The following is a 13,150-nucleotide window of genomic DNA, read 5'->3' as shown; positions in this document are numbered from 1 at the left end:
AATTTAAATTCTTGTTGGTGAGTCTCAGCGTCCACCGCACACTCTTCTATCTCCCTTCTATCAAATTTAATTTCCTGTTGGTGAGTCTCAGCGTTCACCGCGCATCCTTCTATCTCTACTTCTTGACAATTTAATTTCCTGTTGGAGCGTAATCGCATCCCTCCGCGCATTTTTTTCTCGAAAATCAAATTTATTTTTTTGTTGGTGAGTCTCAGCGTCCACCGCGCACCTTTCTATCTCCCGTTCTTGAAAATTTAATTTCCTGTTGGTGAGTCTCCGCGTCCACCGCGCACCCCTCTATCCCTTTGCTTGACAATCAAATTTCATTCGAAAATATTTCATTTCACTTGGGCTCAGGTCTTGCCTAACCAATGTATCATTCAATTGAGTTCGGGTTGTATCCTACCAATCTATTAATTGGGTTTGGATCATATCCCACCAATCTATTATCTCTTGATGATCAAATTTAAATTTTTGTTGGTGAGCCTTAACGTCCACCGCGCACCCTTCTATCTCCTATCTATCAAATTTAAATTTCTGTTGGTGAGTTTTAGTGTCCACCGCGCACCCTTCTTGACAGATCAGAAGATCAAATTTAAATTCTTGTTGGTGAGTCTCAGCGTCTACCCTGCACCCTTCTATCTTCCTTCTTGATAAATTTAATTTTCTGTTGGTGAGTCTCAACGTCCACCGCGCACCCTTCCATCTCCCGTTCTTGAAAATTTAAATTTCTATTGGTGAGTCTCAACGTCCACCGCGCACCCTTCTATCTCTCTTCTACCAAATTTAATTTCCTATTGGTAAGTCTCGGCGTCCATCGCATACCCTTCTATCTCCCTTCTAACAAATTTAAATTCCTGTTGGTGAGTTTCAGCATCCACCGTGCACCCTTCTATCTCCCTTCTACCAAATTTAAATTTCTGTTGGTGTGTCTCAGCGTCCATCGTGCACTCTTCTATCTCCTTTTTATCAAATTTAATTTTCGCTGGTGAGTCTCAGTGTCCACCGCGCACCCTTCTACCCTCCTTCTTAACAATCAAATTTAATTTTTTATTGGCGAATCTCAGTGTCCGCCACTCACCCTTCTGCCCCCCTGCTTGGAGTGTAACCGCGTCCCTCCACACACCGTTTTCTAATTATGACAATATACTTTTCTTGACTATTTTGATTAATAATTGTGCTTTATCATTCATTTTGTATTTCATGTTTAGAAGTTCTGACAACTCAGACTTTTTTGACTTTGCAAAAATCACAAACAGTCAATGCACTTCTTTCATTGTGATTCATTTGTATTCGAACTATGTTTGACCTGATTCCCATGGCGGGGTATGTAGGCAACTTTACATGAGTTCAATCACGTGTCTTGTAATTTCATTACATCTTGTGTTTAATAATTTCAGCCAAGTGTTGGCTTGTTTCTTTTAACTCATGTGCAGTTAGAAGAGACATGTAAGTAATTTGGTGTCTACGTCTTTGTCTTGAGTTTCTCCGAAACCCTAGATAAAGAGGGGCAAGCTGTAGATACCAAATTTTTGTCAGTTTTTAAATATTTTCTTGATTATTTTCTATTTAATGAGTTATTTATTTTCTTACATTTACTATGCATTTTTCTTATATTTGCAGGTTTGTTTTAGCAAAAGAAAAAATAACAAAAAGAAAAATCGATTTTGTAAAAACAAAAATTTTTAAAAATTAAATTAAATAAAAAAAATAAAAATAAAAAAAGAAAAGGTGGAAGACATCATGATGTCTCTAGCCCCCATTCTTTTTTGACCAAGAAACGGAACAAAAGAAAGGAGGGAAGAAGAAATTTGCAGAGGAAGTCCCTGGAACTCCCAACGGACAAAACAGAGAAGAAAAGAAAAACTCTCTCGGGGACTTACTCTCAGAGGTCCTTAGGCTGCGAGGTAGAAAACACAAAGAAGCCCTGGCTCATCTCCCTTACTCACTCTCGGACTCTCTCTCGGGCAGAAGAAAAAATTGCTCCAAGGTCCTCAAGGGGGCAGAAGCAGAAAACATAGAAGGAAGAAAAATTCCTTCTGGCTCCTCACTCTCTCCCTCTCTGGGGGACTCTCCTTCTCGACTCTCTCCAAGCATCAGACGAAAAGAACGAAGTTCTCCAAATTTGCTACACAAGTCCTCGGTCTCCATTGGCTCATTCTCTTGGCATCGGACAGAAGAAAGAAAAGACAGGAGAAGAAGAAAAAGGCTAGCAATTGGACAACACATTTGCACAACAAAAAAGGTGGCAGCAACTGGACAATTGGAGCTAGAAATTGCATCGAAGCCTCAGCCAAGAGAAGGTATTTCTTTCTTTTTATTTTTCTAGTTTTTTTTTCTTTCTTAATTAACTAGATTTAATGCATGTTTGGTGGTTTCTATGTTTTTCTTTGGCTGGTCTTGTTATTATTGTCTTGTGGGATAAGTTATAAACTAGATTAAAGGAGAAGGAAATGATTTTTGTATATGCATATTAAATGTTTGACAAAATCCAAACAGAAGAGAAAAATGAAGAGTTGAATTAAATTAGATTATTTTTTCTTTAAGATCATGGTTAGATTGTAGAAGCCACGAGTAATGTTTCGGTATAAAATTTATATTTTTTGAGTGAGTTTTGAGTTATTTTGGAAGTAAAACTGTGGCTATTTTTGGCGTTTTGTCCACCTTCGGGTCGTTTTTCGTAAAAATCAATTCCAGAAATGGAATCCACGCGAAAAATCGAGTGAGGGGGTGTATTTTGAGAATTTTGGTGATCGGAAAAATCGCCGGTCATTGGCAACCGGTGGCACCGTCAGTGGTAGCCATTGCCACCGACAGAATGTTGTAGGATAGAGTTGCAGAAGATGATTTCCGAAGCTTTGCATGATAATCTGAAAATTTTGCAGTTTAGCCCCCCAACTTTCAAATAATTACATTGTGGCCCAAAAGCTTTTGTAATTGAACCAGTCATGTCCCTATTGAGTTTTTATCTTCTTTTTCATATTTTAAGTGTATTTCTAAGCATGTTGTTTATGTGATTTGGGGTATAATTAAACCTTAATTTATTTTAGTGAATTTATTATCTTATTGGGTTTGGTGAATAAGTTTAAATTTTGGATTAAGGGTTATTTGCTTGTGTTTTGATAATGGATTTTGGTTATTTTAGTTGGGTTTGTGATTTGGGTTTAGAGGCCTAAAGCCCACAACTTTGCAGGAACTTGATTGGTGAAAAGATGGGCTGACCTGCTGATTTTTATTGGGGTTTAGGTTAGACCTGTTTGGATAAAATATGGGCTGGCTTGTATATTTTTCCTTAAACCTTTGTGCTGGTTTGATGGCCTTTGGCCCAAAAATAATAATGGGAATAGCCCAATGGCCCAATTTCTTAAGTGATCGGATGATGAATTTGCTGTTTGGTCCCTGTACTTTTACTTTATTGTATTGTGACCTTAAATGCTTTAGGTTTCTTTCAATTAGGTCCTTAATTAATTGCAAATAGGTTCCTAAATTTTATTTTTCTTTAATGTGGACCCTGAATTTTTGTAGTAATTATAATTTGACCTCAAAACTTTGTTAATCTTTGCAATTGGGTCCCTGCCAGATTTGATTTCTTAAATAAAAGTTGTTTTTCTTCTTAGATTATTAATTATATTTCATTTGAATACTTCAATTGATAGATTTCATGTTATTTTCATTTTTTCTGATTTGTTTATTAATTAAATTGGTGCCTTAATCATTTTGTTCATTTTGGAGCCTAAATAGAGCCAATTTCACCACCACTTAGTCACCACTTCAAGAGAGGTAACATCTTTTGTTATTTTAAATTTCTTTATGTGCTCCAACGTGTTTTATGTGCAATTACATGTTTTGAGTGTTTTCCTTTTATTTATTATTATTCACTTTTAATTTCATTTATTTTATCTAATTTAATTTTTAATTATTTGAGAGGTATTTAAATGCCAAATTGTAATAGTTAGATTATTATTATTATTATTATTTTTTATTCTTCTTTATCCCTTTAGATTGTAGTTAGGTGTTTATTCGTTTTTATTTGTTTAAGTGTTTGCATGCTCATGTGCTTATGTGTGTACTCGCTTTCTTAGGATCTTTGTATCTAAATATCATACTTACGTGTTATGTGCTATGTGCTCTTTGTGTGTTTATTTGTTTTAATTTATTTCTTATTTGTTTTACTGTGTATTATGAATGCATGACATCACCACACTAGTCCAATGCTAGTTGTGGTTTCTCCCTCTATTTACTTGCTAGTCCAACGCTAGTAAGGACTTTTAGAAATGGGTTAGTCCAACGCTAGACCCTTAGATTGTTCATGCATTAGATTCATTTTTGTGTGATATTCATTACATTTTCATGCATATTTTATTTTTTTTAGGATTTTTTCCCATTTGCATGATATTCCCTATTATCTACTATCTCCCTATCCTCTATATGTGTTAATTATATCATTTAGAATTGCATCTCATTTAAGAAATTGTGGAATAAATTAGTTTATTTTCTTGTTCATATTAGGAGAATTATTCTTTGAATATGGGAAATGGGTGATTATAACTTTTTAGTTTAAATGCCCAATTAATCCCTGTATAAGAAAATTATGTCACGAGTTTTTGCCTCCCATACCCATTATGTTGCATTTCCTCTTTCTTTGATCACTTATACTTATATATACAATTTAATTTTCTTTTCTTTTCTTTGATTTCATCATTTGCATACTCGTGATCCTTCAAGGAATTATTTTGACTTTCGCAATTAATGCGATTGGTACCAATTAAACCCTTGAATGGACATTTTGTCTCTCTCAATATTTTTATTTGCATCAATGTAGGAAACATTCAAATGTGATAAATTCAAGGGTTAGATTAAGAAAATTTTGACTAAACCACGCAACTAACTTAGACTAGGTTGAAAGGGTGCCTTAAGTTTGAGTTAATCGAACCTTTGCCTTCCCTTTCTTCAACCGTGACTCCCGAACCCATTTTTCTCTTGTTTTTCAAAGATCTAGAGTTGTCGAAAAGGGTTTTATTTTATTTTATTTATTTTATTTTTGTTAAAAAATATTTTTCGGATGACTTGGTACACCCAAATTGAATACCAAGTGGTGACTCTTATTTTTTCTTAAAAACCCTTTTAGACTAAATTTTGAACCCAAATTGTCGCATTCTTTAAAGTCCCATTCTAGGTCCTTTTTTACTTATTTTTGAATAAAATCACATCTTTTATAAACACCTACTTTTATTTGCCCATCGCGAAAAAAATGGGGCGCGACAAAATATTTTTTCATGTGTTTCATAATCTCACTTATCGTGTTGGGTTATCAAATGGCAATCCCTGTGATTTATTGAATGTGCCTGAATGCTAAATGGCATGTTCCATCAGCATTGAAAGTTATGAAAATTTAAGGCAGTTCGTAGAGCAAAGTTGAGTTTTTGCAACAGCGGGTAAGAACGTTTAAAGACTCATGTTTGCACATTTTTCGAAAGTTGATTTGATCAAATGGTGGTAGCATTATTTGTTGTTATGATTATTTTTGTTTTACAGGTCCAAATGTCAAAAACATCACACCGAGGCAATTTTCTTTGAGTAGAGTTAGCTTCCTTCATCAGAATCTTCAAAGTTTTACAGAAAAGCATTCTGCAAAAATCTTTCCGATTATCAAGGCAAACTTGGATTGTATCCTACTGATTGATTATCATGGCAGGTTTGGGTTTTATCCCACTGACCGATTATCAAGGTAGGATCGGATTTTATCCCACTGACCTATCATCACGGCAGGCTCGGGTTATATCCCAATGACCGATCATCACGGCAGGCTCCTACTGACCGATTATCACGGCAGGTTCAGGTTTTATCCCACTGACCGATTATCAAGGCAGACTCGAGTTTTATTCCACTGACCGATGTTATTTACGACAAGCTCGGGTTTTTATTCCACTGACCGATGCTTTGGCAGGTTAGGGTTTTATCCCACTGATTTTTATGTTTACATGTTTCAGCTCACTGCAGAACAAGTACAGGTAAATATTTGGTGTCTACCTCTTTGTCTCAAATTTCTTCGAAACTCAGACAAAGAGGGGCAAGCTATAGACACCAAAATTTTAATTTTTAATTCAATTTAAACTTTATTTTTATTATTTATTATTTATCATTATTTATTATTTATTATTTATCATTATTTATTATTTATTCTTGTTTTTATTTTATTTTATTTTATTTGATTAAGTTTGCCAAGATGATAGTTAGTCTTTATTTATTTTAGTAAATTAGGTTAATCATTTTTGTTTGTCAAAACGTTTTTGCATTAAATTTCTGAAAAGGAAAATTTTCACAAAAATTCAAAAAAAAATTTGTCTTTGATCCTTTAACCTTTTAAGATTCAAATTCTTTAAAATAAATGAAAATTTTGCAATTATCCAATTTCAATTAGGAATTTATATTTTTGTTTACTTAAATTGATTTTGAAAAAAAAATAAATAAATAAAAGAGGATAGATGGAGGCCATGCATCATGGCTAGGTGGAGGGCATGCATGTTAGACAAGTGTGTTAAGGGAATATTAGACAAGTGTCTTGGATTTTATCACAACACATGTAAAGGGAGGGGGTAAGTGGCAAGACAAGTGTTGAACCCAGAAGAATTTGAACAAAAAACAAACAAAAGAAAATGAAAAAAGAAAGAGCTGGCGGCGGGGTAAAAAAAAAGGGAGCAAAAAGCAAAGGAAAAAAGGAAGAAAAGGGTGAGCTGCAAAAACAGAGCAAGGAAAAAGAGGGAAACCTGTGAAAATTGACAAGGGAGCTTCGGGACTAAAACAAGAGAGGAAAATGGGATGCTTCAGAGAGGGAAAGAGGTAAACAAGAAAAAACAGAGGAAATGGGGGAAGAAACCGGAAAGAAAAGAAAGAACAGAGGCGGGGAGAAGCAAGAAAAACCAGAAACTGAGCAAGAAGGAAAGTAGGGGAGAGCGAAAGAAAGCTAAGGAATGGAGGAAAAGATAGAGTTGCAGTCGCTCACCGGAATCCACCATCATCACCGACGAATCTTCACCGAGAGAGAGCATTGTAAGCTGTTCTTTTCCTTTAAATTTCAGTTTTCCTTCAAGCACAGATTCTTGAAGCTCTCAAAGCACATCTTCCGTGACTTTATTTATTGCAATTTCCCTGATTGGTTATCCACGAATTTGGGGTATACATGCTTTATGTGTTGATTGGATTGAAACCCCTTTTGTTTCTAACAATTTTAAGGCTAGCCATAACCTCAATTGAGTAGGGAATCATTGAACTTTTTCATGCCCATTTATTGTTTGATAAAATGCCCAACTGAAAGTTTTACCTGAAGGATGATTGACCTGCATTTTGCATGTGAGAAAAATGAATATTCGACCAGTTCAATGTTTGTCTAAACATAATAGTTGATTTTCAGGGTGGAAACGAGAGTTTTGAAAAAATCTTGATGTGCTTTCTTTTCGCGCCTTTCCTGTTTTTCTTTTTCTTATCCTTTCCTTTGTATGAATTCGAGTTGCATCTTGAATTTGTGTGAGAGAGAGCTTGTGCGAGTTTCGTTTCTTTTGGGAGTGACCAGAGTTGAGCTTTCTGGTGTTCTTCGTCTGCAAAGCATGACGAAAACCACAGCTGATGATTAATCTGTTTAGAGAAGATGACTACTTGTCTAAATTTATAGTTTCAGTCCCTCCATTTTCTTTTTTTTTTGTGATTTAGCCCCAGAGTTTCAGAATTTCATAATTTGCCCCCCAAAATTGTGATTTATGAAATTTTCCAAAACTTTTGCAGTTTAACCTCTCAATTTTTGCCTAATTATACTATGATCCTAAAAACTTTAGTTTCTTTCGATTAAGTCCTTTTTTAATTGCAATTTGGTCCTTTCATTTTAGTTTTCTTTAATTTTGACTCCTAAGATTTTGTAATACTAATTTGACCCTTAAAACTTTTATAATTGTTCAATTAGACCCTTGCTTGTATTCAAATTCTTAAATATAAGTTGTTTACTTTCGTTTAAATGTTTTGATTTTTCAATGTCATGTTTATTTCCATTTCTTGTGATTATTTGTTAATTAAAATGATGCATTGACCATTTTTTTTGGTTTTGGAGAGTAAATAAGAAAATTGTATTTCATTAGGTCACCAAATCAAGAGAGGTATACTCTACTCCTTTATTTTGATTTTACTTGATCCTATGTGCTCCTATGTGATTTTATGTGTGTAATTGCATGCTTGTATGAATTTTTTTTATTATTTCATTTATTCTCTTTATTTATTTTAATTTTGTATATTTATTTTAATTTAATTTTGGTTATTTGAGAGGCATTTAAATGCCAAAATGTAATAGTTAGGTTTTATTTTATTATTTATTTTATTCCTTCCCCCTTTAGATTGTAGTTAGAACCCCCTCAATGTAATAGTCAGGTCTTTATTTGCTTTGTGTGTTTTGCATGCCTATGTGTTTACGTGTTTTGCCCGCTTTCTTAGATGCTTGTATCTAGATATCATGCTTATGTGCTATGAGCTATATGTGATTATGTGTTTATTTGCTTTATATGATTTATTTGATTATAATAAATGCATGACGTCACCACATTAATCCAACGCTAGTTGTGGCCCTCTTTTTCCGATTTCATACTAGTCCAACGCTAGTTGTGACCCTTTTTTCGATTTCTCACTAGTCCAATGCTAGTGAGAACTTATTGGCATGGGCTAGTCCAACGCTAGACCCTTTGGGACCATCCACGCGTTATATCATGTTGTGTGACAATCACTACATTTCCATGCATATTTTCTATTTTTTAGGGTTTTTTTCATTTTGCATGACATTTCCCTTATATATATATATATATATTCCTTAACCCATATTTCCCACATATATATATATATTACCTACCCCTATGTGTGAAACATGATCTGTAGACTTGCATTCCATTTAAGAAAATTAAAACTAGATAAGATCATTTGCTTGGTTAGATAGGGAAACACCCCTCGAATATGGGATATGGACGAGTGTGGCTCTTTAGTCTTAGCACGTTCATATTCCCTCTATAAAAAGGAAAATCTAGTCACGAATTTTAGCCTCCCTACACCCGTTATGATGCATTCCTCTAGGTCATATATATTTGTATAATTATTATTTTCTTTTCTTCTTCTCTTCGAGTCTCATATCTTGCACATTCGTGACCTCTTCAAATAATCACTTTTGAGCATCGCAATTAATGCGATTTGCACCAACTACAATTTGAAGAGACATGTTGACCCCCCGATATCCTCCCAGATTTAGGTTTTGCGTCAATTTAGTAACATTCAAATGTGATAAATTTTTAGGTTAAAATAAGAAAATTTTTTATTAAATCACGCAACTAGCCTTGGCTAAGTTGAAAAGGTGCCTTGGATTTTATTCTTGCCTTCCCTTTCGTCAAATGTGACTCCCGATCCCTTTTTCTCTTGATTTTCGCAGACTTGGAGTAGTTTAAAACGGGTTTTCTCTATTTTTTTATTTTATTTATTTAAAATTTCATTTTTAGATGACTTGGTACACCTTAACTCTATATGAAGTGGCAACTCCTACTTTTCATTAAAAATCCTTTTTAAACTATTATTTTTGGATCAAAATCGTCGTATTTTTTAAGTCCCATTTAGGCCCTTTTTTTATTTTCTAAAAATCAAAAGCTTATTTTTCACTCAAAAATTAAATCAAAAATCATTTTATATAAAACCTTGTAATCGTAATTATTTATTTTCATTCAAAAAAAATGGGGCGCAACAGCTGACCTATTCTTTAAGGAAATTGTTAGACTACATGGAATGCCACGCACCATTATTAGTAATAGAGATGTCAAGTTCTTTAGTTATTTTTGAAAATCTTTATGAGTAAACTAGGAACTAAACTCTTATTCTCTACTTCTAGTTACCCTCAAACCGATGATTAAATTGAAGTAGTTAATAGGACACTTTCTACTTTGTTGCGTGAAATTATCCAAAAGAATCTAAAGTCATGGGAAGATTGTTTGCCATATGTTGAGTTTGCCTATAATCGCACAGTCCATAGCACCACACACTACTCACCATTTGAAGTCGTTTATGGTTTTAGCCCTCTCACACCTTTGGATTTATCACCTTTACCTATAACTGAGCAAGCTAACTTGGATGGGTTGAAACGATCTGAGCAAGTGCGTGCCTTGCACCAAAAGGTAAGAGATAATATTAAGAAACGCACATTTCAATTTATTCGTCATGCTAATAAGGGTCGTCGCAAGATGATTTTTGAACCAGGTGACTGGGTGTAGATTCACATGCGCAAAGAGAGGTTCCCCGTACAACGATGCAACAAACTCTTGCCTAGGGGAGATGGACCTTTCCAAGTGGTGGAGCGCATCAATGATAATACTTACAAATTAGATTTGCCAGGTGAGTACGGTGTCCACACTACTTTTAATGTGGCTGACTTAAGTCCTTTTCTTGCAGATGATGAGCTTGATTTGGGGACAAATCGCCTTCAAGAGGAGGGGAATGATGCAAGAGGGATGGCTAACCATGAGTCTGTGAAGGTGGACCAAACCGAGTTAAGTGGTCCAATGACAAAGGTACGTGCGAAGAAGCTCAAAGAGTCCATGCAAACACTAGTTTGTACCACCTACGAGGGAGTTGACCATGCACACATTAAAACCGAGCTTGAGCAAGACAAAACAATCCGCTATACTCTCATTCAAGCTCTTGAGCCAAGCGAAGTGGAATTAGGAGCTCCATCCAAAGTTGTTTGAGTGTCAAATTTCTATTTTAGTGAGTCGTGTGTAATAAGGGCTTAATGGCCCATTGCCTTGCCTTATTTAATTGTTAGTTAAGTTCGGCCAAAGCCCACATATCCACAAGGGCTGAATTGAGTCCTTAGTTTTAGGAAATAAGTGATTACAAATCACTTTAGGATTTCTAGACCAATTCCACATCACTTTAGGTTTTCTTCTCTATGTAAGGCTATAAATAGCCCACACCTCCAACCGTTTTTTTCATTCAATAATACATCAGAAATTTGAGTGTTTACACTTTTCTCTTGCCTAAGAGAGTCCCTTTTGAATACTTGAGAATTGTTCGAGAGTATTCAACGAACTTATCAATCAAGTACACACCTTGATTGTGGCGTTCTTCTACTCGTAACATCGTTTCACTTACTCGAGTGCTTGTGGGTTGAGGTTAAGTCCAAGGTTCACATCATAGAGGTAGCAATTCTAGGGTTGCTTCGCAAGCCAACTTGATTCCTTCGTCTAGATCGGGGACTATGTGGGATACAAGTTCATACCTCAGGGCGGGTTAGTATCATACTGCATAATTAAAGGTGGGGTTATTCTTCTATCCTTGAGTGTACATGTTCGAATAAGGATCAAATCTCCTTTGGAGGGGATTTGCAAAGCCTCCAATAGCATTCATATGAGTATTCAAGTCTTCTTGGAGTATGGGACACATATCAGTGGGATGACTCTATGTATAGCAAATTTCACATGTTTTAACTTGCTGTCCTTGCCTTATAACCAATTTTTTCACAAGAGATATCAGAGAATCTAATCTTTGTTCAATTGAAGAAGCACTTACCTCATTAACTTTACAGGAAATATAATCTTGTCTATCAGCAAACTATTGATTATCGACAGCCATACTCGAAATTAGTCTCCTAGCTTCCATGAGCATTTTATTTGCTAATGCTCCTCCACTGGTAACATCAACTGTCTTCCTATCCATTGATGATAATTCCTCGAAGAAGTACTAGATGAGAAGCTAATCATGAATTTGATGATGCGGACAATTTGCACATAACTATTTAAATCTTTCCCAATATTTGTGCAGGGTCTCTCTATTGAACTATCTGATCTCACAAATATCTTTCCTAATGCTTACAGGTCAAAAGCAGGAAAAAGTTTTTCAAGAAACTAATTCTTCATCTCAGTTCAATTGGTTATTGATTTAAAGGGCAAATAATAGAGCCAATTTTTAGCTTTATCAACTAAGGAAAATGGAAAAGTTCTGAATTTAATTTGCTCCTTAGTGACTCCTTGAGACATTATAGTCGGACACACCACATGAAATTTCTTGAGATACTTGTGAGGATCTTCACCTGGAAACCCATGAAAACAAGGAAATTTTTTTTTAAAAAAAAAAATCTAGTTTTTATTCATAAAAGAATCGAATACAAGACATAGGCACACAAAGTTCGAAACACAAGGAAAACTTTCTCCTGTCACAGCTAAATGTCTCCTCTCACGGCCCTTCTCCCTCTTCTAATAGCTGGTACTCCCAATTGATCAAGTCGAATTGCCCCCCTAGCCAATCCCGGAGCCGCCTGTAGGGTGTCATAAATTCTAAGCGGATCCTGGACATGCCCACATTAGCCAATACATCTGCTACTTTGTTCGTCTCTCGAAACAATGCGAAAACCTGCCCACCTCCGTAACCATTTGCCATATCTGCTCTACCTCGGCCCGGGCATGCCACGGGCAATGAAATCGTCGTTGTAGAACTCCCACTAAGACTGTAGAGTCTAATTGAACAAAAGGAGTGGCCACTCCCCTTCCTACACACAACCGGAGCCCTATTAATAACGCTAGAATCTCTGCCCATAAGCTGGTTTCTTCACCAAGAAAGGCTGAGAATGCAAACACTAGGTGACCATCGGAATCCCTAATTACTCCACCTCCACCACTCATGCCAGGATTCCCTTTGGAATACCCATCAGTGTTGAGTGTTAGCTGCCCAATTTGTGAGGGCTCGAATTTTTACTTATTTTAATTTTATTTTACTGACTTATTTAATTATTTATTCACCCGTTTACCCCAAATAATTTATTTCACCCGTTTTAAGTTCATTTGTATGCAAAAATGTCCCTTTATAATTTTAAAATGTTTCGTTAGTAAATTTAATTTTTCTACCACTCGTTTAGCTAGAAATAGCGAATACATGTTTTTCGAGGCTATATTTGATCCAAGAGTGCAATAATCATGAAAAATTAAGAATGATCATTAGTAGACTAAGAAAAGTTAATTGAGAGATTGGATGTGAGTGAATTCAAATGTTCGCCCTATCGCGCGCAAGTTGGAGGTTCGCGTTTTTCACGTCGGAACCGATAAGTGGAGATTTAAGAAACTAATACTAGGCTACTAAGAGTGGATAA

General features: G+C 35.4%; 1 long non-coding RNA gene across 3 annotated transcripts; it reads left to right on the top strand.

The window, feature by feature from the left end:
- Positions 1 to 1,781: 1,781 nt before the first annotated feature.
- Positions 1,782 to 11,035, top strand: LOC140010404 (uncharacterized). Of its 3 annotated transcripts, XR_011817721.1 has the most exons (3): positions 1,782 to 5,435; positions 5,536 to 5,582; positions 5,696 to 11,035. It is a non-coding gene; the product is annotated as an uncharacterized lncRNA (long non-coding RNA). The 3 variants fall into 3 exon arrangements; XR_011817720.1 differs by having other exon boundaries at positions 1,782 to 3,780; positions 5,536 to 11,035; XR_011817706.1 differs by having other exon boundaries at positions 5,536 to 11,035.
- The last annotated feature ends 2,115 nt before the right edge of the window (positions 11,036 to 13,150 follow it).

The sequence above is a fragment of the Coffea arabica genome, chromosome 1c, assembly GCF_036785885.1.
Source record: "Coffea arabica cultivar ET-39 chromosome 1c, Coffea Arabica ET-39 HiFi, whole genome shotgun sequence".
NCBI classification, from domain to species: Eukaryota; Viridiplantae; Streptophyta; class Magnoliopsida; order Gentianales; family Rubiaceae; genus Coffea; species Coffea arabica.
Note: the sequence above shows the minus strand (reverse complement) of the source record. Positions and strands in the feature narration are given on the sequence as shown.